General features: G+C 36.2%; 1 protein-coding gene and 1 pseudogene across 3 annotated transcripts in view; both read right to left on the bottom strand.

Annotated features, from left to right (window-relative positions):
- Window positions 1–24978, bottom strand: part of EPHA3 (EPH receptor A3) — a 357381-nt gene that overhangs the window by 143183 nt on the left and 189220 nt on the right. The gene's annotated exons all lie outside the window — the stretch shown is intronic.
- LOC123610756 lies at window positions 16215–16995 on the bottom strand (annotated as a pseudogene).

The raw sequence follows: 24978 nt of genomic DNA, 5'->3' as shown, positions 1-24978 counted from the left end.
GTGAGGGATTGGACAGGGGATGGGACATTAAGTCACATCTTAACCCAGCAGCCTTTGAAAACTCAGGCATACATTACATTGTATGTAAATGATGAATCACTAAACTACCTCTGAAACTAACTTTACATTGTATGTTAACTAACTGGAATTTAAATAAAGATTGGGGAAAAAAGAAAAAGACAAAAGAAAGAAAATCGATGCAGATTGCATTATCAGTTTGCAGCACCTACCCCAGATCTATCTACTTGAAGAAAGAGTTTGCACCTCTGAGTAATATAACAAATGCCTTACCTAAAATCTCCATCTAGCACTGCACTTGTATTTCACTTCTGTGCTTACAGTGATCATGTGAGACACTATTATCTATTTTTCCTGAGGAGATGACTGAGGCTTAATGATATTAGTGCACTGACTGTTCATCCCATTAAGTGTTGTAAGCAGAAACGAAATCTAAGGCTGAGGATTTCCTAGACACAGATACTTAGGTGTTTTGTATCCGCTGACTTCTCGTTCTGTAAAATGTAAAAGTGGTATCTGATGGAGGATTGGCAGTAAATCCTAAAATTTACTAAAATTTTAACCCTAAAATTAACAAAAAAAAAGTTATAGAGTTTGACTATAAAGATAGTAGACAAATTTTACTGGGCACACAGTGAATTGCTTACTTCATTTTACTGCAGTAATTGTCGATAGTAGTTTTCTTCAACAATAATCTCAAGCCTATGTCTAGCCAGGTGAATGGCTCTGATGGAAGGCAGTTCTGGTCACCGGGATGAGGGAATGCTTCACTGTTGTAGGTCTATTAGAAAGCTATTTGTGAGTGGGATGCCTTTGCAGAGGAGTCTGCCTGCTCACCATAGAATAAATTTTCTACTTTCTCTATGTTACCAGCTGAAACAAGGAGCTTTATTGTGTAGGGGGAAAAAGGCAAACCCTTAAATAGTTTCCAATAAAAAATTAAAAGGGCTAATGCAATTCCACTTTATTGCTTTAGTCTCCTGGACATTAAGAACTCTCAAGCAGCCGAGGAAAGTAAAATATTCAAGCTTGTCTATTACACAGTTGAGAGGTAATTTTCACTAAAATATAACATAGTATTTGGAATTCTGCACAGTGTATACTGAAGAGCAAATGCTCAGAATACCAACAAGAGTGGAAAAGTGAGCAATTTTCCCAAGACTTTGGGGTAGATTTGATGCACTTCGGATGCCTAGCAAAGTCTTCTGCACTGCCCCCAATCTGTACTTGTCACTCTGATTACACATTAAGCCCAACTAACTAACAACAGACTTAGAAACCAATAAAATTTTCATTAATTAGGAGTAGAAAATAGTACACTGAAAATGCCTGCACATAATTTGTAACAGCTGGATCCATACCATTTTCCTTCTAAGGAAATCTTAGTTTCATAATACTTTCAGTTTATTTGATATATAGTAGGGAGCTACACCTAGAACATAAAATAAATTTTTGTGACTAAAAGAAATTTAGTTCATGTTCAGTAATGTCTGAAGTCACCCAAGGGCACATCCTGCACCCATTCTGACCTGCCTTCACATTTCACAATCTGCATTCTTACCGGCCAGAGAAATTCCTACTATCTGAAATCCTTCTTCCCAAACTGTGTTCAATTCAGTTGGTAATTGATATGCCTTGTAACAGCAATGTAGTACCAGAACCACATACAAACTAAATACTGAACATCAAATCGTGCTTTCATGAAACATATGTATCAATAACATTCTGCTCTTTAAAACTCAATTCCTATGATATTATTACTGTGGTGAGATAAGATAATAAGCACTTCATGGATCCCCCCCTCCACCTTTATCCCTTGCGACCTACTAGAATGCTTGGCTCACAAAAAGCAACCAATACATTTTGAGAGAAGAATGAAAGCTGTATTCATCTCTCCATAGTAATGTCCCATTATAGTATTTCCCATGCACAATTACTAGGTTCAACAAATCATAAACATCTTAGTGGAATAAATTTCCCTTTAAAGAATCACTCTCATGCTATGAACAAATTATAAAGCTTTATGATGAAAATAAATGGAAGAAGGACAATTTTTTTTAAAAATTATGTGTTCCATTAGGTATTAAATGCAGAACTATATAATGTAATATATGTAATATATACTTAAGTTGTAATTATATATATGATTAATAGTAATTGTAAATTGTATTTAATTTTATTTTTTTTTTAATTTTTTTTAACGTTTATTTATTTTTGAGACAGAGAGAGACAGAGCACGAATGGGGGAGGGTCAGAGAGAGGGAGACACAGAATCCGAAACAGGCTCCAGGCTCTGAGCTGTCAGCACAGAGCCCAACACGGGGCTGGAACCCACGGACTGCGAGATCATGACCTGAGCCGAAGTCGGCCGCTTAACCGTCTGAGCCACCCAGGCACCCCTGTAAGTTGTATTTTAAAGCTAGAAATAAAGGAAACTCTCAAATTCTTCCTCTTTTAATTTTTTGTTTTTGAGAGAGAGAGAGAGAGAGAAAGTGGGGGACAAGGGCAGAGAGAGAGGGAAGGAAGCCCAACCAGGCTTCACTCCCAGCCCAGAGCCCAACATGGGGCTTGATCTCATCACTGTGAGGTCATGACCTGAGCCCAAATCAAGATGCTCAACTGACTGAGCCACCCAAGTACCCCTGTCTCGGTTTCTTCTAAACACATCTTTTAAAAAAATTCTTGAATTATGTTTAAACAAATATCCCTAGGATAAAAGAAAACATGAGGTATATTTCCTAAAGAAACTTTTTTTTTCCCTAAATGAACATATTTAGTTTAGAACAAAAAAAGTAAGAGGACTTCCAATTGAGTAATAATTATTATTATGATATGGATACCATCTGACCTTAAAAGTAAGGACTATCGTTTTCCATGATACATACAAAACATTACAAGATTTATATGATATCTAAAAGACAGAAGCAAAAAATGGATGACAGATCATTTTGAGGTGAAATCCTTGAGGCAAGAGTTTTGAGAGTTTGAACGTGAAAGAAAAAAGTAAAGCTGAAACAGAGAGTCTCAAATTAGTCTGGGGAGGCATGCAGACAAATTAGGCCATGCAGTGCTGTGAAGGTTATATTAAGGGCTTGTTTTTATATAGTAAGTTTTGTGGGAAGTCATTGAAAGGTTTCATGCATGAGGTATACCATAATCAGATTTACATTTCAAAGAGATCATTCTTGTTCCTAGGGGCAAATGCATTGAACTGAGTCAAAAATGGAGTACACAGGGGATCACTAAAATAGCCCAAATTAGAGATGTTATGACATAGATAGAGAAATAGTTATCATCATAGAAAGAACTGTATTCATTTGAGATATATTATCTAGAAAATATTTATAGATCTTGGAGATAGAATCGATGAAGATTATAAGGTCGAAGAAACCTTAAGAACTGGCATCTGAGTTTCTTGTTCAAGTTGTTGGGTGTTATTCCTATTTTCTGAGTTAGGGAATGAATGAATTTTTGGGTAAGTACACACAATTTAAGTTTGCATATGTTACACTGAGTTAGCCAAGTAAGCATTTGCTATACTAAACTGTGTAGCATTTACCATATTTGTACTGTAAAGAAACTGATTCCAGGGCACCTGGGTGGCTCAGTCAGTTGAACATCTGACTTTTGATTTCAGCTCAGGTCATGATCCCAGGGTTGTGGGATTGAGCTCCACGTTGGGCTCTACACTGCACGTGAAGTATGCTTAAGATTATCTCTCTCTCTTTCAAAAAAAAATTAAAAAAAAAAAGTGAAGATGGAATAAAAAAATTTAAAAAATAAACTGACTCCAATATTCTCATGTTAAGCAAAATGCCAAATTAAGTTTTCTCTGTTACAGGCTAAACAAAAGCCTGTCAACAGATGAAATTAGTTATCAAAAATATGGGTTTCCAGGGGCGCCTGGGTGGCACAGTCGGTTAAGCGTCCGACTTCAGCCAGGTCACAATCTCACGGTCTGTGAGTTCGAGCCCCGCGTCGGGCTCTGGGCTGATGGCTCAGAGCCTGGAGCCTGTTTCCGATTCTGTGTCTCCCTCTCTCACTGCCCCTCCCCCGTTCATGCTCTGTCTCTCTCTGTCCCAAAAATAAATAAACGTTGAAAAAAAAATTTTTTTAAATATGGGTTTCCAAAAAAATATATATGGGCTTCCAGAGAAGACAACATGATCAAGCAATCTATATAGTTTTTTTTTCTTTTAATGTAAAAAGATTACAATAAAATACTGGTAAAGAAAGGTTCCATGTCAGAGACACATTAGAAAAACTGTCTTTACTGAGTTGGGTGTTTCTTCTCGGAATAGAATATTGATTTTGATTTGTACATGAACCGGCTACTTGGACTCCAAAATAGAAAATCTGTGTTCTGTGGACTCCAACATTTGCCTGATTTTACCATTATACACTATTTATCCCAAAGCAAAAAAGGAGAAAAATTATGAGCATATCAACAAAAATATATCATGACCAAGGAGCCAACAGTTTAAATTTCAACATCAATTGCTGGAAAATGAATAGGAGATATTTAAAAAAAATCTGTTTAATGTTCATTTATTTTTGAGAGACAGAGACAGAGTGCAAGTGGGGGAGGGGCAGAGAGAGGGAGACACAGAATCCTAAGCAGGCTCCAGGCTCTGAGCTGTCAGCATGAGCCGGATGCGGGGCTCAAACTCATGAGAACATGAGATCATGAGCTGAGTCAAAGCGGGACGCTTACCCGACTGAGCCACCTAGGCACCCCTAATAGGAGATACGTTTTTGATGTGCATATTGTAATTGTGAGGAACACAGTTTCAGGCAGCTCAGGTTCAAATCTTGACTCTATCACTTACTACCTATATAACTGAACAAGTTACAAAGCCTCTTCATATCAGTTTCTCTGTATCTATAAAATGGAGACAGTAAAAGAATCCTACCAGGATTTTATAAGAATTAAACGAGAGTATAGCAAGTTTCAAGTACATATTAGACATTAGTAAATATTAATATATATTTATATACATATTTAAACATTCATGATGTACCCAAACATTTCTAAAATCTATGACATAAATCAACAGATTTCTCAGTGTATTTGAACAACATTAAACCACATTTGCCTTTTCCTAATTTTCTACTTTTGAGATATATTAGGCATCTGTTTCTCCTTAAAATATTATTGCAATATCCTTCTCCATTAAAACTGTATTTTTTAAGAGGGTTCACAAAAATATTTCACAAAAGAGCATCCTCTTGTCCAAGTACATTACTGATAGTTATTCAGCCAGCCCTTTGCTCTACCCCATATTTCCAACTACCACTTTGTGACACTGGAGATTTCCATAGATATCTTATATCTACGCAACTTATATTTAACATAGACAAACCAGAGCAATGTTTTGCCCTTGGTTCTTTGTGGATATGTCAGTCCATCTCATTACATGCTACTAATAACTTTATCCTCCTTTGAAATATTTGTATTTACTGGTGGAAGGACCAACACAGAATGGGTCCTCCCAGAGGAAACTGAAATGATTACCTCCAATTTGTAGCTCGAAGCCTTTTTGCTTCTTTATTCAGATGCATTTTTCCCACCCCCAATACTGGCAGTTTTATTTTTATTTTTATTTTTTTGGCTGCCATATGCACTAGCAAACACAAACTTGGCTGACTTCCCTCCACATCTTGTCCTCACTTCTTGAATGATCTTTCTTTTACTGAGCTCCAAAATTAATCTGACTTTGAAATTCATTCGTTTTCCTGAGTCTTATTTCTCCATAAGTACAGACTCTTGCTAAGGTGATACTGAGCTTTGTAACTTTCAGCCACTTGTCCAAATCTGTATCATGTTGGCACTGACCAATGTCTCCCCTGTCCGATAGCTTTTCTGACAGTTAATGAGAAGCAAAAGGCTAGAGCTATTAGTCCAAATCCTAGGGGACAGGTGTCCAGATTACAAAAACCACATTCACATATGGCAATAATTGGCAGCTCTTTTAGGTGATCACAGACTTATTTCTAAAGACCCAATGGATACTTGAATAATTCTTGGTGCCAAATAGGAAACTCTCCTGAATAAGATAAGTATGTACTGTTTTTTTTTTTTTTTTGTACAGTTATTGCTTGTTTTCTTTTTTTTTTTTTTTCCCAATAGACTTTTCCACTAAAGGAGATTCATTTAAATAGTTCATACCAAAATTTATATAATTCTACCAAAATTATAGACTTAAGTCTATGGCAATTGAAACCTTAGAGATAGAATACTTCAGTCTCACATTGGATAAGGTATTATAGATTTAAGAAGCTGATATGTTTATACATCTAAATAGAAGCAGCAGCTCAGCTTTGTAAACAATATCCTTTCAAGAATCTTACTACCATTTACGGAATGCTCTTTTAACTCATCTTTCTCATTCTTTTGATTTTTCAAAAGTAGCGCAACATGAAGTCTACTTATGTAAAAACATTTATTAATTCAGTATTTAAAGATTCCATTTTATATACAGTAATTTATTTATACTTCAAAGCCTGCTCCTTTGTCCAAACTGGTTTTCAAGGCTCTATTGTACTCCCTTCTGTTTATCTCTAACCTTTCTGTTTAATCACACTTGGTAATAAATTAAACATTCCACAGACTCACAAGCAATCAACAAATAAGTCGGATATTCTGGCACTTCTAAAGGAAGAGCAGACATTGAAAGGAACCACTGAATTAATAAAGTGGTTTCAGAACACTCCTCAGAGCAGAAACCATTTTCACTTATTTTAATATTTAAATATTTTAACGTACCATCATTTTAGTTTGAAGCATAAGTGCAGCTTCCATGTTCAACTCTATCCTTTGATGTAGGAGGAACAGCAGCCTCCGATTGAGAGGCAATAGACCTGTGTTCTAGTCCTGACTGGACCTATCCAGCTAGGTGCTATCTTATGTTGAGCGAACTTGTCCCAGAGCCCAGCCTCAGAAGGTCGTAGACAAGACCTTGACACCAAGTCTTCCTTGAGCTTACCTGTTGCTTCCATTACGCTCACAGCCTAGAACTTTGAGCAACTAGCAAATTTTTCCTAAGTCTGTTTAACCTGGGATGCATATGGTTTTGATAACATTTTACTCTACATGCTTGTTACCATTCTGAACTCTGGGAACAGTCTAACATGACAAACTAGTGGTAGGAATTTCCTCATGGAGAAACAGAAAACAAAACAAAACAAAACAAAAAAACAGCTCTCCCGAATTTATATTATCCATCATTCTTTCCTCTAACGATTACTATGGGTACAGGATTGACTTTTTAATAGCTAGTAGGATGGGATTCTATTTTAGGAATTCCTTTTTAATTTTACTTTATAGAGAAATTTATAGCATTTATTCACATAGATAGGTTGTTACTTCATCATCACATGAATAAAGTATCTTTTTAGTCAATAGTAACATATTTGCACATTCCATTGATGATTTTTCAGACGTTGTAAAAGACTTCAAGATACTTTTTGTGATGTTGTATCTCTATATTCATTGTTGGTAACCTAAAACTAATTTTTGGTAATTAAGATCTTAAATAAGCATATAATTAAGTTTAAACAAGGATTAAGAACCCTTGCCATGTAGCTCCATGGCTTAAAAGAAATCACAGGATTCTTTTATTTAAAATCCCATATCCTAGAATAAATAGACTTCCTCATCTATTTAGCATTGGTCTCCCAGGATTAGAAGATGACACAAGATGGTTCCATGATTACATTGGAAAATATGTTTCCCCTAAAGCAAAGATAATATCCCTGTAGTCACCTTTAGTTTCTTATCTCAAGTTACTCTTTCATTTGCTGAATTTCTATTCCTCTGTGTCAACGATAACTTGAAAATTAAACACCTTTGGGACACTAGGGAATAGCATGAGATGAACACTATTCTGACCACAGCTGGAGGCCACAGAAATGCTGCTGCACCAGATGAAGTGAAAGGCTAGGGCATCGTGGGAGGATAACAGCAGGGAGTTGGCACTTGCATCTGGTTTCCCCCATTATTTTCTATTTGAATTCTAGGTACGTGCACGTATGCCTGTCATTCTTCTAGGTACAGTATTACTAATAAGACATGTAGTATAACAATGCAAATAAAACAATACGTTACCCTTCTTAGAATTATGCAAAATTTTCAATGTTAGAAATTTCTAGTGCTTAGAATTCTGAATATTTGGAACATAGTCATTGCTTAAGTACATACATTTTTTATATTAACATAAAAATCTTATTTATAAATATTTTATATGCATATCATGTACACCATTATTTTAGAAATAAACCTAAGAGTATTTTATTTTTCATATTTTATTTTGAGAGCGAGTGAGAGAGAGAGAGAGAGAAAGAGAGAGCACAAGCAGAGGAAGAACAGAGAGACAGAATCCCAAGCAGGCTCTGCACTGACAGAAACGCTGAGATCATGACCTGAGCTGAAATCAAGACTCGGACACTTAACTGACTGAGCCACCCAAGCGTCCAAACCTAAGACGCTATTTCAAATTTGTTTCTACAGATATTTATAGGCAGCATATTAAGAGCAATCTGTTACCCCATGAGCCTCTACTGACAACCTGCTTATCTTTATAGGGAATTCACATGGTTGTTTAGCATTAAAAGAGAGAGAAGCTATTTCAACATTTCATGGCATCATTTTGTGCAATCTGAGGCCCCCATTTTCACAAAGGATCAGCCTGTCTCCTGACAGGACAAGTCTGGGGCAAGGCCCCTCCTCTGGCCAGAGTTCTGATGGGCGGCACCACTGTGCTTAGCCTCTTCCAGTTTTAGTTTTTTCATGATCCTGACTGGTTTACTAACTATGTGGTTTTTTTCCGCTGGCAATTTTAACACCTGAGGATGCTTCAATCTCAGTATGTTATGTTCTCATTATCTCTCTGTGGGGCTCTCAGCCCTATTACGTGGGAAATTCATTGAGAAGAGGAATTATGTCCCATATAGCTTTGTGTATTAGATATCCTAACACTGCTTGATACAAAGTTGGTAGTTAATACGTATTGAGACAAATTAACTCTAATACAGACACACATATGTGTATGCGTATGTGTGTGTGTGCATTTTGGGTGGCCAGCACACATATCATGTCACAGTATGGGCTCCCCTCCTGATCCCTCTCCTGCCCCCACTTCCACTCTCAGTCTCTCTAACCAAAGCTCTTAGAGTCTACAGGGAAAAAAACAATTGAAGAAAGAGAGAAATTACACTTAGGAATAGAAATTTATAAAACTGCCAACATTTTGTTTTTTGCTTCTTTTATTTTATTTTATTTTATTTTATTTTATTTTATTTTATTATTTTATATTATATTTTATTTTAATTCCAGTAGAGTTAACACATAATGTAATACATAAGTTTCAGGTCTAAATTACAGGGATTCAACATTTCCATACATCACCTGGTGTTCATCATGACAACACTCCTCAATCCCCATAACCAATTTCCCCTATCCCCCTCCCCCCACCCCCTACACCTCCCCTCTGGTAACCATCAGTTTGTTCTCTATTGTTGAGTCTGTTCCTTGGCTTCTCTCTCTCTCTCTCTCTCTCTCTCTCTCTCTCTCTCATTTTCCCTTTGCTTGCTTGGAAAACTGCCTACTTTTTGGAACCTGGAAAGAGGAAATGATACTGGGAAGGAAACACAGGGAGCGATGAATGGGATACATGAGTACTAGGGTCAATAATTTCAACAAAAGCATGGGCAAGAATAAAATATTCTGAATGAAATATGAAAAGTGTGAGAACTGAGGAAGAGTGGATTGAGCTATCAGACCTTTAACCTGAGGAACAGTGACATTTGTTATTTCCTTGTGGAGGGGTGTGTGTGTGTGTGTGTGTGTGTGTAATTCTGATTCCACAAAACTGTTTAAATTAACTTGTGCTTCATAACTCTGTCATTCTCTAGTTGTGTCATTTTTGCATCTTCACACATTGTAAGTACATACAGCTTGGCATCTCCATAACTAAAAGTTCTACAATTAGGTTTTTGATGCATGTAAGCTCTTGTTTGGAGATACAATGCAATTAACCATAGGAACGAACAACATATCCTTTCTTTATCAAGCTAGCCTGCCATTTCATCATGTATGTGCAAAGTCAGAGATTTTATCTGATCATTTTGTGCAAGGAATGAGGGCCTGGACGCATGGAGGGATTTTTAGTAAAAGTCAAATTACTCAACTGAAATAGTCTGAAACAGAAGGGGTTTGAAAAAAAGCCAAGATAACCAAGTTATACAAACTGTCATCATATCCCAGCCCTCCCCCATAACAAAAACATCCAATCAAAGGATGGGGAAATTGCTTAGAAAAGAAATATTTTTAATAGATGTTAATAATGTACAATATTATACCTTAACATCTCATTTCAAGGAGAGAAGAGTAAGTTTCCATTTCACTCCAGAAAACATGGTTTCCATTCATCAACAGTATAGCTTTCTAAAATATCTCCTCAAGTTATTATGGTGTTCTATGACCAAGCCTGATTGTAAAATATGATGTTACAAAAAATCAATAATAAAATATTCATATGATCCAAGATTTTCCCAAATTGGATCTGACTGGGTCATGGCAGTATGCTGATGTCTGGAATGCAAGTAATATACTATATTATTGATGCCTGTCAAATAACGGAAATTGTTACAAATTAATTCATCCCTAACCTAATTAACCCCGTGTGCAATATTATATGCATTCCAGACAAGTACTGTTTTGCTCTGGCCATAAAACTAGGAAGGACAATATTTCAACCTATAAAATCGCCTTTTAAGCCACTTAGAAACCTCAAAGAGTATTGCTTATGTAGAAGTGATGCAAAAGAATGCATTACCTCATCTGTTTGAATTATTTTTGGTCTGATACAAAATGTTCTTTTTTTAACTGTAAAAATAATCTAAGGAAAATGTCTAGTCTGTCTTACATATCGAGTAGATAGAATACATTCATATTAATAGTTTGCACTATTAGAAATAAAAGTTGTGTCATTTTTGTAGGGGAAATGTGGAAGCCTTAACATTCTCTTGATATTCTAATGCAAAAATTGTTTTCTATCCAGAATATCTCATAGTTCTGACCTTACAGGTCAATGTATATCAAGATATATTTTATCATGATATATAGCTAGGACTGGTTTTTTTTGGAACTAGTAGGCAAGTTGTTACTTTTAAAGAAAATTTTGTTATTTTTCTTCAACTATCTCTTTACACACATCCTTTCCCACCCTCATTTGTCAGTAACGCCCTGCTCTTCGGCAAAACAGAGCCTGATTCAAATATACCTAGATGTGAAATTTTCCTGTGCTCCAAATCTGTCGTGGATCTACAACGCATTAATATTTATCAGTTCTTTCTTTTCTTCTCTGCTAGTTGAAAACACTGTATGCTATACCTCCTAGTTTTCCTAACTGATTATTAAACAGTAAACAAAGAAAAAAAAGGCAACTCCAAAGAAAAAAAATCTAATTGTGGTGATGTTTTAAATTATTTCAATCTTTCTGTTCCCATCGTTTTGTATCACATTGCAAAATTTTCTTATAATTACTGCCCCCAATTTTTAGTTTTATAATTTTCCTAATTTAGGAATAATGTCATATTTGGATAAGTTGATTTTAAAAAGGGAGAGAGGGTGGCCTTGAATAGCAGTAGAAAGTGCATGCAGATGGTGGAGAATTTCTGGAAGAATCAGGGCTTGGCTGCCTTCTGAGTGATCGCTTCGAAGTTATCCCTCCACAGGTGCATGCTGAATACAGATCGTCTGCCTCAGAGAGTTGTGAACACTGGAAAGACCATTCATGAAGTGTTAACATAGAGCAGGAGCTCCTAGAAAGGAGCTTTTATTATTATTTTACAGTTATACTTCACAACCGGTACTTATAGACAATGTTAGCATTTTTCAATTCTTAGCATTTCAGTCAGGGCATTGTTTTAACATATGTAACTATAAAGTGTGCCCCAAATCTATGGATGTGGTTCATTTTCTGTAAGAGCACATTAGGCACTCTTAAGGTGAAAGCTGTAGCATATTTTTAAAGAGACTATTTCTGCCTTCAGAATCTAAAATGGTGAGGAAAAAAAGTGCTTTGCAGTTAATCTCTATTTTAAGATTTTATATATATATATGATATATATGATATATGCATATCATATATATATATATCTGTGTATGTATCTACACACATATGTCTATACCAAGAGAAAGAGAGACCCATGTATTGTGGCCACATGTTGTCAAAATGCATTAGTGAAATATCATATCTGATCACAAGTAATGTGGAATGATGCCCCACTGATTAGAACGTCATTGATGCTGTGGCCTGTTGTTCTTGACACCACAGAAGAGGATCAAAGCATCTTTCACGGTGATAAAGTTGGCATTATGGACGGGAAATAATGCCAGAGAGACTGATTAAGTGTTAACATTCCCACCTGGTGCCATGAAAATAGGACAAAACATCCATAATTCAGGATGATTTTCTCCTCCTGTGTTTATTTTTGTGCCAAGCTATAGGGTTTGAAAGAGTTAATACTGACAAACACTTTCTTCCTCACAATGCTCTCCAGTAAGGAGTAGGTTATAAGAGGGCTTCTCTTTCAGTGTGCATCCTTTCAAGGAATACTTTTTATATTTATATTAAGAATCAGAAAGGTATTTCCAGTGGGTGCAAAAATATGACTCATCCATTTTCCCTGCTTCTATATCTGGGTTGACAGATACCCAACTCAAGCTGTCTCTTGACTGACAAACACCTCAGTGGGCACGTTTTTCTTACGATAATGTTTACAGATAATTCAGGGAACCTGTATCCCAGATTTGTATTCTTAAGGAATAATGCCAACTAGAATGTGAAGTTCTAAAATGAGAATAAATCTTTATCTGAGACCATGCTTCATCCACCACAATTAAATGTGCTAGCACCGGCCATCTTAGTTTGAGTCTCACTCGCTTCTTTCCGTGAAGCTATCTGTGAGGCAAAGCCAGTGCAAGGCCTGAAGAGAAGGACCTCTGCCTGAACTGCTAAAGCTTACATGGTTAAGAAGATAACACTGCCTCCTGTTTTGTTTGTTTGTTTGTTTGTTTAGAAAATTCTCTTCCCAGGTTTTAAGCATCCTGAATCGAAAGATAGCAATATTCATCCAACCTTAGGGAAGCATCTCCTAAAACAAGATTTAATGTCACTGCCAAAACAGATCAATGTTAACACATTTGTGTGAGTGACTATTATCCACAAGACAAAAAAGCTTTTATTAATTTCTGGAGGTACACTGAATTGTTCTTGTTCACGGGCTTCTCAACTATGGTTCTTGTTCCAAATGTCTCATTACATAGTATGAGTGACATAATCAAAGCATGCTCCCCAACACTGTCCTTCTCAAGTCCATTTTCCTGTTGGCATACATGCCTGTGATAAGATGGTACATTTTAACAAACATAAAATAAAATAAGTTTTGTACACAAGTTCACATGTTTCACACACACACACACACACACACACACACACACACACACACATTTTTTGTTCAAATATAAACATCAGGGAGTAATTTGCTAGATGGACCCAAATGATGTGATGATGTAACAGGTATTTCTATTACTAATTTGTAGATTTTAGTCAGGCTTTATGGTCCATTTGAAGGCACTGTGTTTATAGTTTGCAGGCTGCCATCTAGGTGCCAGATAGCTGAATGCATCTTACATTACCGATGAGGTCATCGTTGAGTAGCATGCTGAGAACAGCAAGACTATCACCGGGCTCTGGAAATGAGGCACAGTCATGAGAATGTGTGTCTTTATTTGTATCCTTTCATAATTTATTTCCACGAGCTTTCACTCTATAGTCAGTGTGCTTTGGATCTTTGATAAGCACATTATAAACTGCTTTGCATTGCATCACATTGATCCACGCTATATTAAAGTTCTCCCATTGTTTGAACAAAGTATCTTATTCATCCCCATGTAATGCTCATGGCCCGTTAGTTTATAGAAAAATTTAGTCCTATGCTTTCAGTGTCACAAAACAAAACAAAACAACACAAAAAATGTAGGTTAGAAACAACTTTAAAAATTAGAAAAGAAGCTTTTTACGGAGGATCAAAAAACTGATTTGACCCTGTGCTGATAATCCCATGGTGAAATTAGTGACATAATTTGACCAAATTTGAAATTTGACTACATAATCTGTGGCAAAAAAAAATTGACCTCTCAGGACATATTTAACTCATGTGTAATAATTCTGTAACAGTAGATCCCTCAAACATAACCAAACGGAGAAAGGCATGTTGAAGGGCTTAGTAAAATGTAAAGCAATATAAAATGCTAATGCTTAGAGTATGTGTTCGTCTCTCTCTGTGTGTACAATATCAAATTAATATAATTATTTCAATTCTAAGTTTGCACCATAGAATCACAAAAATTGTGGAATTCTTACAAGAATAGTTTGCTTTACAAAAATTATATACTTCCCATGAGAAGACATGTTATTTTATCTTACTGATGGCAACTCTGAACAAAAACATGTGGTATTTAGAAGCTGGAATAACAAAGATAACAGAGTGCAAGTCTCGTAACTTTTACCTTTTTTCCCTTCTGGTACTAATCACTAATATACTGTCTCTTTTCTTAAGTTATTTAGAAGTCACATCAGTGGTTAAACATTAGTCTTATATTTGATTATAAGACGTATATAATACATATGACGACAACAGCAAGAGGAGGGGAAAGCTATGCTCATAAAAATTTCCTATATTTTACCAGAGGCAATTTACTATCAACTTGAAGTAGATTTTGATAAGTTAGAGATGTAGAAATCATTAAAAACCACCAAAAAATAACACAAAGAAGTGTGATTTAAAAATTAAGAGAGGAATCAAAATGATGCGTAAATGAATTGTTGTATCAAAATCATGGTATAACAGAACCAGAAAAGATTAAAGGAGAAACAGAAGGGGAAAGAAAAAGCACTCAGAGAAACAGAAAAGAAGTAGCAAACGGCACACCTAGAGCCAAACGTATTAACTTTTACATTAAACATGAAAGAATGAAACACTCCACACATATGGCAGAGTCAGTGAAATTGGGTCAGAGAAGCAAGATTCGATTATATACTATCTATAAAACATACACTTTAAATTCAAAATCAAAAATAAGTTGGAAGTGAAAAGATAGAAGAAGATACAGCATGCAAATAATAGCATGAGAGAATTGGAGTAGCTATATGAACATCAGACAAAACAAACTTAAAGGAAATCAATGTTATTAGAAATAAGGAGAGACATAAAACAACATCAACACGGTGGGAAGAAAATACACTTATAAATGTAGCTGGATCTAAAAATATAACAGAGAAACATAAAACACATATTGGTAAAATTTAAAGGAGAAACATAAATTTAGAAATGAATACTTAAAACTGTTTTTATTCACAGACTACATGATTGTTTATACAGAAAACCCTAAGGACTCTATAAAAACAAGTTATTGTGGGGGCACCTGGGTGGCTCAGTCAGTTAAGCGTCCAGCTTCAGCTCAGATCGTGATCTCATGGTTCGTGAGTTCGAGCTCTGCCTAGGGCTCTGCATTGACAGCTCAGAGACTGAAGCCCGCTTCGGATTCTGTGTCTCCCTCTCTCTCTAACCCTCCGTCTCTCTCTGCCCCTCCCCTGCTCGCGCTGTCTCTTTCTCTCAAAAATAAATAAAACATTACAAAAATTTAAAAACAAGTTATTGTGTAACTGTGAATGAACTTTCAGATTTCAGGTTGTCTCTAAAATACACCATCTCCAATTTCTTAGAAGTTTTCTTAGGATTTGTGAGACTTATTAATAAATAGACACGATGAGCATTATTATAAGCCTTATTGTAAGTCCTTCAGCAAAGAGTTTACACGGTGATTTTTTTCTTAGAGCCTCAATTTAGATACTTTAATAGGTTTGGGGCGCCTGGGTGGCTCAGTCCGTTAAGCGTCCGACTTTCAGCTCAGGTCAGATCTCGCGGTCTGTGAGTTCGAGCCCCGCGTCGGGCTCTGGGCTGATGGCTCAGAGCCTGGAGCCTGTTTCCGATTCTGTGTCTCCCTCTCTCTCTGCCCCTCCCCCGTTCATGCTCTGTCTCTCTCTGTCCCAAAAATAAATAAACGTTGAAAAAAAAAATTTTAGATACTTTAATAGGTTCAAAATACAGAGCCATATGGTGTATTTGTTTATTGCGGGCTTGACTGAGAAGTAAAGAAATTCAGACAATTACTTTTAATGCCCATATATGATTATTAAGTCTGGTAAAATACAGAGATCATTGAAAGAGATATTTTTAACTGAGTCTGAGTTTTATAAAATTATACAGATCTTCTAAGTGATCATAAATCAGTTCTCATTACAGGTACCTAAAGCAATTAAAAAGTCACAAAAATTACACTTTTAGGGTTACAGTGTTTAATGTTTTTCAAGTTAAATTTCTACAACTAGCAAGATAACATATGAGTTACTAGGACTCAGACGATGTTCTAGGGAATACAGGGAATATTTACTTGGAGATACCAACTGCACGGCAAGCTAAACGATGGCCAGCATTTCCTGTTTGTGTACTTTCTTCGCTTCCACCTTTGCCCAAGCCATCTGATTTTTCACGGACCTCCACGGTGTGGCCAGTGACGGAATGGTCTCCTGACAGTGCAATCAGAGAAACTTCCATAGACACACTGGCCCCGCCATCTTTGCCAGAAATCACATTACCCAGGTCCCTAACGCTTCTCTCCTGATCCTTTGGTTCACCATGTTTTTTTTTAACAGAGGATCAAAGTGAGGACCTGCACTGGTGTAGCCTTGTGTGTTACCTGCAGGTTGATGGACGTGGAATCCATACTCGCCTTTGGTCAGTCCTGTAATGGCTCCTGATACCATAACAGGCCCATTTTTTTTTCTGCACGAAATGGACAGTGTCCTCCACACAGCCCTGGCCTTTCAGCACGCACACAGCCTTCATCTCTATGACTTGGGAGGGCAGCGGAGGACGCCACATAAGATGCTGACACCACATTGCATGTTGATTTTGTTGTTACCACAGGTCAGAAATATATGTGACCAAAGGCCTGAAACAAGTAAACCAAAAAAACCTTTGTGGAGGAATTGGCTGACCACAGGAAGTGAGGTGCCAAGACTGTGAGAAGCCACACAGATTTCACACTTCCACTTCTATAACTTTAATTGTCCTTTAATTTACTTTAAGGATTTTCTTTTCATTTTTCGTGTCTCTCTGTCCCTCTTTTTCTCCACAAAATTATGCCTAAGTTGTACCATCCCCAAAGCCACTCTTCACTATTCTTGCCAATTCCACATCTGACAACAAGTCCCAGAATATTTTCAGACATTACATGGAAAATGTTCTAAGTTGCACTGCCAGCGATGAAGTGTTGAAAATACAAGTGCCTGTGCCAAGGAAGAATACTCTGAGGTCAAAGAACCTTTTGGAAGTATTAATAAAGTAGATAATAAACAATTCCAGAGTTGGCATTTGGTGAAGAAAGACAATCCATATTCACTAAATCAGAACAATAAACATGAATTTTAAGAGACACTTAATGGCTTGGACCATGATTCTCCTAAATCCATCGGGTCTTTTGGCTCGCACTAAAGAGAACATTGAACTTGAGCACATCTGAAAATTCTGAAAATGCCTTGACTCAATTATGATTATGATTTGTTTCTTTCCAGCCTAAGTGAATGATACACATGGAAACAAAATGCGGAATTTTAAAATCTGTCTCTGTTACTCAAATCCCAATATCACCTTTTGTTCCATTTTGGACACCAATGTTTGCATGGTTTCACTTAGATTGTTGGTTGACACGGTAAAATGTCAAAAGTAAGAACAAAGAAAAGGTAATATTCACCATAAAGTCCATTTCTCCAAAATGTCAGCACTCCTTTGTCAAGGTTAATAGTTAGGGGAACAAAGGAAAATGTGTTGAAGTTAAATTCTTTCATTTTATATTTTTTTCTCTTTGCAATCCAGAATCTGAAATACATTTTCTTTTTCTTTTTCTTTCTTTCCTTTTTTTTCTATATCGGGAGGATCATTATGTATTTTCTCATTAAAAGAAAAAAAAGAGAGAAACTATTAAATAACAGGAATGATCATTCATAGAATACTTACTATTTGTCAGGTATCTTCCTGACATTTTATTTAAGGTTCACTATAATCCTTTATATCAGTATCATTATGAGCTCCATGATAAAGGGGATAAAACCAAGTATAGATAAGTGAAATAACTAGCCAGGAAATGGATAAGAATCCAGGCGTTTTGTTTTAAAGACTGTGCTGCTAATCTCTATGCTTATAAAACAAAACAAACAAAACAATTACAGGCTAAGATATCTCCAAAACACTAAAATTTGCTTTTTTACTATGTTGATACTTAATATATTTATTAACACATCAGCAGTCCAACTAAATTATCTAGGTCTTATATTCAAACAGCTAACAAGTCTTAACAGTGATGCATTGCTGGGAGATTTATTTTATTTACTGATTTCCAGGAGTTCATTATTAATTAATAGGTGTTTTATTTAGCAGAATGTGTTCCTGCCTTTTGGAGAGGTGAATAAGTAAGGTTTTTGGATATTGCGGTAAGATCCAGAATATGAAAAAAATGCAAAAAAAAAGTTAGTTTATATCAAGAAATGGAGGAACTAAAATAATTTAAGCTAAAGTACATCTCCCCAAAGTGCTTTTAAGTTAAATTATTTATCAATAAAATTCTACAGCTTAGAAACACTATTGAACACTAAGACTTTTTTATGAAAGCATTTCATAATTTTCCCAAAGCAGTCTGACATTATTCTGTGCATTTATAGAGATAATTGTGAGAGTCTCTTCAATTTTTACTTTTTCTTTAAAGTTGTTATATTCTATATTTTTCCTATCCCTTAAAATTAGTGCCCTCATGATCTAATATGCTTTTCTACTTACTTGTCCTTTACTTTTATAGATCTGCTATATATATAAAGAACCCTGGTTTGAACTGCTCAACGGGTTGTACAGATATCAGCTCATTAAAAACTCTACTGTGAGACAGTCTGTGGACATTGTAGAAATTGTGCCACTTTCTACTTAGAACAGAGAATTTAAGGCTTGTGAAGATCACCCTGTGGGTTTTCCATCAGAGATGTGACTTGCTATAAGAATCTTCATTCTGAAGTAATGAGTCCAGTTTTGCTGAGCTTTATTTAATACACAAGATGTGGAACTTATAGTGACAAAAACCACGGGATTTGAGAGTGATATGAAACAGAATATTTGTGTGTATGGAGGTATTTTACTGTGTAGAAAGAAGACAGGAAGGATGGACCCAAATATCTCTCAAGACCTGTAAGTCTGTATTCAGTTACTTACTAAAAACATTTAGAAGTTTGACTTAAATTCCTGATGACACGGGAAACCCAGGCTTGGCACTAAAACTGAAAGTGTTCTTATTTGAAGGCTATCAAATAAACGAATTAAAATAACATTAACAATAAAGACTAAGCTACAGGATTAGTGCTCTGAATACGAGCAATAGGTTATTAAAGGCCCAGACAGACGTGGGGCTCTGTGTGTGTGCATGTGTGTGTGTGTGTGTGTGTGTGTGTGTGTGTACATGTGCAGGGCAGGAGGCTGGAAATGTGTGGCGCTCTTCACCAAAAAAACCTCATGACTTTGAGAGTCTAACACTAACAATTAGTACTTCTCTCTCTCATACTCCCTCCACCTGCATGTGATTCTCACAACGTCACCCATGTTAGATATTACCAATTATGATTGCTCATATTCATTAGCCTCTCCTCCAGTGGTTTATAGATGAGCTCAAGACGCTCCTTTTCTGACCAAAACAAACAAAAGAATATCCTCTCATAGTCCCCTTCTCCATGCTGAAGTAACTATTAATTTTGTTTCCCAAACAATTATGGAAAGGGTATCCTCTCCTGTTTCTACTTTCTTATGCCCATTAACTCTCCAACTTTTACCAGTTTAATGGGAACAATTGGGATAAAAGGCAAGACCAATCCTTCAATTGTTAAACCTCAAGGGGTTTCTTCTTTACTTTCTTGCAGTCTACAATGTTGAGACATCTTTTTTTTTTTACTAATGTCTCAAAAATTTCTAAGAATTTTCTCAAATATTTTACTGTCTTTTTACTCTCCAACTTCTCAAATATTGCTAAGAATTTTTCTGTTTGCCTCCTAAATATAGTGATTAGGGACTGGTGATCATTCATATGAAAAGGTATTCAAAAAAAGATTGAATATCTTCCTTAACCCATTGCCTTTGCCACTTAATCTGTTTTACATATGCATTCAATATTAACCTTCTTTGTTTAAAAATGTTTGTTTATTTATTTTGAGATATATAGAGAGAACGCATATGCACAGGGGAGGGGCAGAGACAGAGGGAGACAGAGAATCCTAAGCAGGCTCCACACTCTCAGCACAGAACCTGATGTGGGGCTCGATGCCACAAACCATGAGATCATGACCTGAGCTGAAATCAAGAATCAGATACTTAACTGACTGAGCCATCCAGGCACCCCACAATATTAAACTTCCTAATTAACTATTATTATTGACACAGAATTACTGAGTTGTATTCAGATCATTATTCCCAGCTCCTTTTACACAAGCCTCTTCACCACTCTGCAAATCTCAATACCTCACTCTCACCCCCTGCAGCCAACTATGACCAAGGTGTGCTTCATAATGTTTGCTGAGTTGAACGTCACTTCTCAGCTCAAAATCTATAGTTGCAAATTACTGGCAAAGTTCAAACATCACTCCTTAACTATAGTCGATAAATAATTGGTTCCCTTCTCACCTGTTTTCTACTATTTCAGTTAGGACTTTTAGTTTAACCTTCACTTCAACATTCTCAGTTGCTTCCTGCATCAGGGCTCCACATTTTCTCCATTGCGTGTCCCTCCCTCTACTCCAGGTCATAGCAAGCTTCCTCTATTAAGCTTCTGTTTACTTCTCATGTTTGATGACCCTAGTTAGCACTGATGCTCTTTGTCAAACTGCTTTTGCTCTTTCTTTTTTTGTAGTATATATCCATCACTAAGTCTCTCTCTATATATGTATATACACACATACACATATACAGTGTATGTGCGTATATATATTTATGTATATGTATATACATATATATACATATACATATGGAATGTTTTATTTACAAACTGTACCATGTACTTTACCTTTACTTATATGTAGTTTTGTTATCTAATACTTTTCACGTGTAGGTCTTTTTCTTTACCGTTGTGCAGTTAGATCTTGGATAAAAGTGATTTAACGCTATATTATCCTTCTTAATACATTTCACAGTTTAACTCAAGACCAAACATATAATGCATACTCAACAAATACTTGGTGGTTGCTTAATTGGGGCTAATAATATTTAAGAATTACCAAGACTTCATTGGATGATTCAGGCAATCGATGTTTTTAATGATTACATTCTATGGAGTCACTCTTAAATTCCAATAACTGCTAGATGCTATAGTCCATCACAATATTTAAATTTCTAATACTTTATTTGGTGGTTTTGTTTTCTTTGGTCATCATTAGTTTGTTTTGTTTTGTTTTGTTCTGTTTTGTTTTGTGTGTGTGTGCTAAGATTCTGCACTTGAAAACCCCAAGGCTACCCCAAAACTGGTCAAGAATGTTCCCCTTCTAGAAACATTCAAGATAATTTCAGGATTTTTTTGTTTTTCCATGATTATGCTAGATGATGATGATTATGATGATGATGATGATGGAGATGATGATGGTGATTTTAGTGTCTCTAGGTTTAAACAATCTCAGGTACAATGTAAACGTAAAGAAGACACTTTAAAAAATCTATGCATCAGGAAAACTGAAATTCATCAAACTTCCTGACACCTACGAAAATGTAGTCACTTACACTAGTGCACAGACATTAACACAAAATATAATGTCAAACTACTGTTCTTTAAATTTGAAGTTACAAATATAGGTCTAATGTTTTGAAATGTGAGAGGAACAAACAAATACCTTAATATGAGAATTTTTCAAATTTGAAGTTTTCTTTATTCCTAACCAAAGAGGCCCTTGAAAGTGCTTCATCGAGAAAGGATTGGATCGAACTGAAGAGGACAAATTTCCCAGTTGGCAAGTATCACCTGACAAGTATGGACAACACAGATCTCTACTCTCGGCTTTCAGCCTAGCCAAACCACAGCATAGTCAGGACCAAACAGATGCAAACCCATGGGGCTTTTCTGAGGATTACTCACAATTTGCTATGAATGAATGGCTAGACTGAGCTTAGGTGAACCGACCTGGAAAAGCCAGTCTGATAATCTATCAGACCTGAATTTTATAACATTAATTTTACTGCCATTATACGGCCCATATCTTTGTTTCCCAGAGGTCTAACCCAAAATTCCACTATAATTTGTCATTTAGAACTTTAATATGGTCACTTAAGTACTTTCTGGAATACTTTGTTAAGATGGTTGAAGTAGGAAAATTAAATTTTCTGAAAGCCAGCGCTAACACGAAGTCTATGGTAACCACAAATATTCATGGTGTCATCTAACAACCTCAACTTCTGCTTTCATGATAATTTCAGTAGAGTTAATTGTCATGAGGTGACTTACATACTCTGCCTAGAGTCCAATGGATATGATAAAATAAAATAAAAATAATAAAGTAATTGAGAAAAATGTGTTTGAACACTTCAGTTAGAATTTTGGCTTTGCCGTTTATAAATTCTGTCACCTTAAACAGATGACGTAACCTCTTTGTGCCTCCAGTTTTCACCTGTATAACGGGGACCAAACCACTACCTCTCTCATACTATGATTATTGAGATTAATCACTATTAACTGTAGAATGCTTAGAATTTCTCCTAAAACAGAGTAAGTACATAAAGAATACTGGTGACGATGAGGGTGATGGTGAGGACAATGACAAGGACTATTGTACAGCTACATCTGCCAAGGTACCAAATGACTGTAGCAGTAATAGCTCCACATCATAGTAGTCTCTTATTTTTGCATCCATGGTTCCCCTTTTAGGAAATACAGCTTTCCATGAAAAATTACTTTTGTTCTACATGGCATTTAACTTGGTACTTTATTGCTAATTTGTTAGAATAACAAAAGCAAGTTGTTTTCACAAAGGTTTATTCTCTGCACTGTAAAATAGAGTAAACCAATCTGACTGAACATACATTGTGAGGAGAAAGGAGGCAAATCCAGGAAAGCACAGATCTGAAAGTGGGAGCAGCCAAAGAGTTGATATGATCAGCATGGACAACGGTGCAAACACTAAGGTCAGTAAAGACACATTACAGTTTCCCATCTAACAATCAAGAATCCCAAATATATAGTAGAATGAGTGAATTTCAAAAGTAAACAGATATTAAAGAGTAGGTTTCAGAAATGTGAAGTGGCCTATTCATGTTACACAATGAGAAAGTAGTAACACTGGGAAATATTTATTTATGATTTTCTAAATACCAATCTAATAATCTTTCCTCTACCTTATATGATGGGTTCAAAAAGGAATGGCCTGTACTTACAAACTTTAAAATTATTTACAAATTTTCACAGAATAAAACTAGAATTACAACATGTCAACTTTATCCTCTATTAATAGGTGGTATAATCTGTCATTCAAAGTAATACTTTTCTTAGCCTTTACGTCTTATTTTAAACTATAGCAATGTTCATGTGCTGTGCTAAACAGCTCATTATGTTGAAAATTATAAAATCACAGAGAGGACTAAAATAGATATTCAGAATGGGAAGATGATTAACACAGTAAGAAAAAAAAGATAATAAAACAAACAAAAAAAAAGGTGTGAGAAAATGGGAAGTATTGCAAGTATATATGGGATATGGGATAGTTCTTAAACTAAAAATGATTCCTGGGGCATGTGGGTGGCTCATTCGGTTAAGCATCTGACTTCAGCTCAGGTCATGATCTCACAAGAGTTGAGCCCCCTGTCCCACTCTGCTGACAGCTCAGAGGCTGGAACCTGTTGCAGATTCTGTGTCTCCCTCTCACTCTGTGCTTCTCCTGCTCACGTTCTGTCTCTCCCTCAAAAAAATTAAACATTAAAAAAAAACCTCAAATACAAAAAATAAAATAAATAAAAATGATTCCTGACGCAAAAGAGAGGGATGCTCCATATTAAACTTGTTAAGCAATGCAGTTTTAAATAGTCAGAAATGAAATTTTCATTTTTTAAATTTCCTTTAAAAAAATTTTTTTTTTCAACGTTTATTTATTTTTGGGACAGAGAGAGACAGAGCATGAACGGGGGAGGGGCAGAGAGAGAGGGAGACACAGAATCGGAAACAGGCTCCAGGCTCTGAGCCATCAGCCCAGAGCCCGACGCGGGGCTCGAACTCACGGACCGCGAGATCGTGACCTGGCTGAAGTCGGACGCTTAACCGACTGCGCCACCCAGGCGCCCTAAAAATTTTTAATGTTTGTTTATTTTTGAGAGACAGAGAGAGACAGAGTGTGAGAGGACGAGGGGCAGAGAGAAAAGGAGACACGGAATCCAAAGCAGGCTCCAGGCTCTGAGCTGTCAGCACAGCACAGAGCCTGATGCAGGGCTCAAACGCACTAACTGTGACCTGAGCCGAAGTCAGGCACTTAACTGACTGAGACAGCCAGGCACCCCGAGAAATGAAATTTTCAAGAAGTTTTAAACATGCAACTAGAGAAGATCGACCTCCAAGTAGGATGTTCATTAACCTAATGACACTTTTGGAAACACTTACAGTTATAAATTCATCAAATATTTATTGAGTGGTAACAGTGTTCCATGAACTTTTCAAGGTGCTTAAGATTCATCAGGAAACAAAACAAATAACCCTGCCCTCTTGGAGTTGACATTGTATTGTGCACTGAACAGCAGGGAAGGAAAGGGGAGAGAGAGAAAGGAAACAGACAATAAGTC

Source organism: Leopardus geoffroyi, chromosome C2 (assembly GCF_018350155.1).
Source record: "Leopardus geoffroyi isolate Oge1 chromosome C2, O.geoffroyi_Oge1_pat1.0, whole genome shotgun sequence".
Lineage (NCBI taxonomy): Eukaryota > Metazoa > Chordata > Mammalia > Carnivora > Felidae > Leopardus > Leopardus geoffroyi.
Note: the sequence above shows the minus strand (reverse complement) of the source record. Positions and strands in the feature narration are given on the sequence as shown.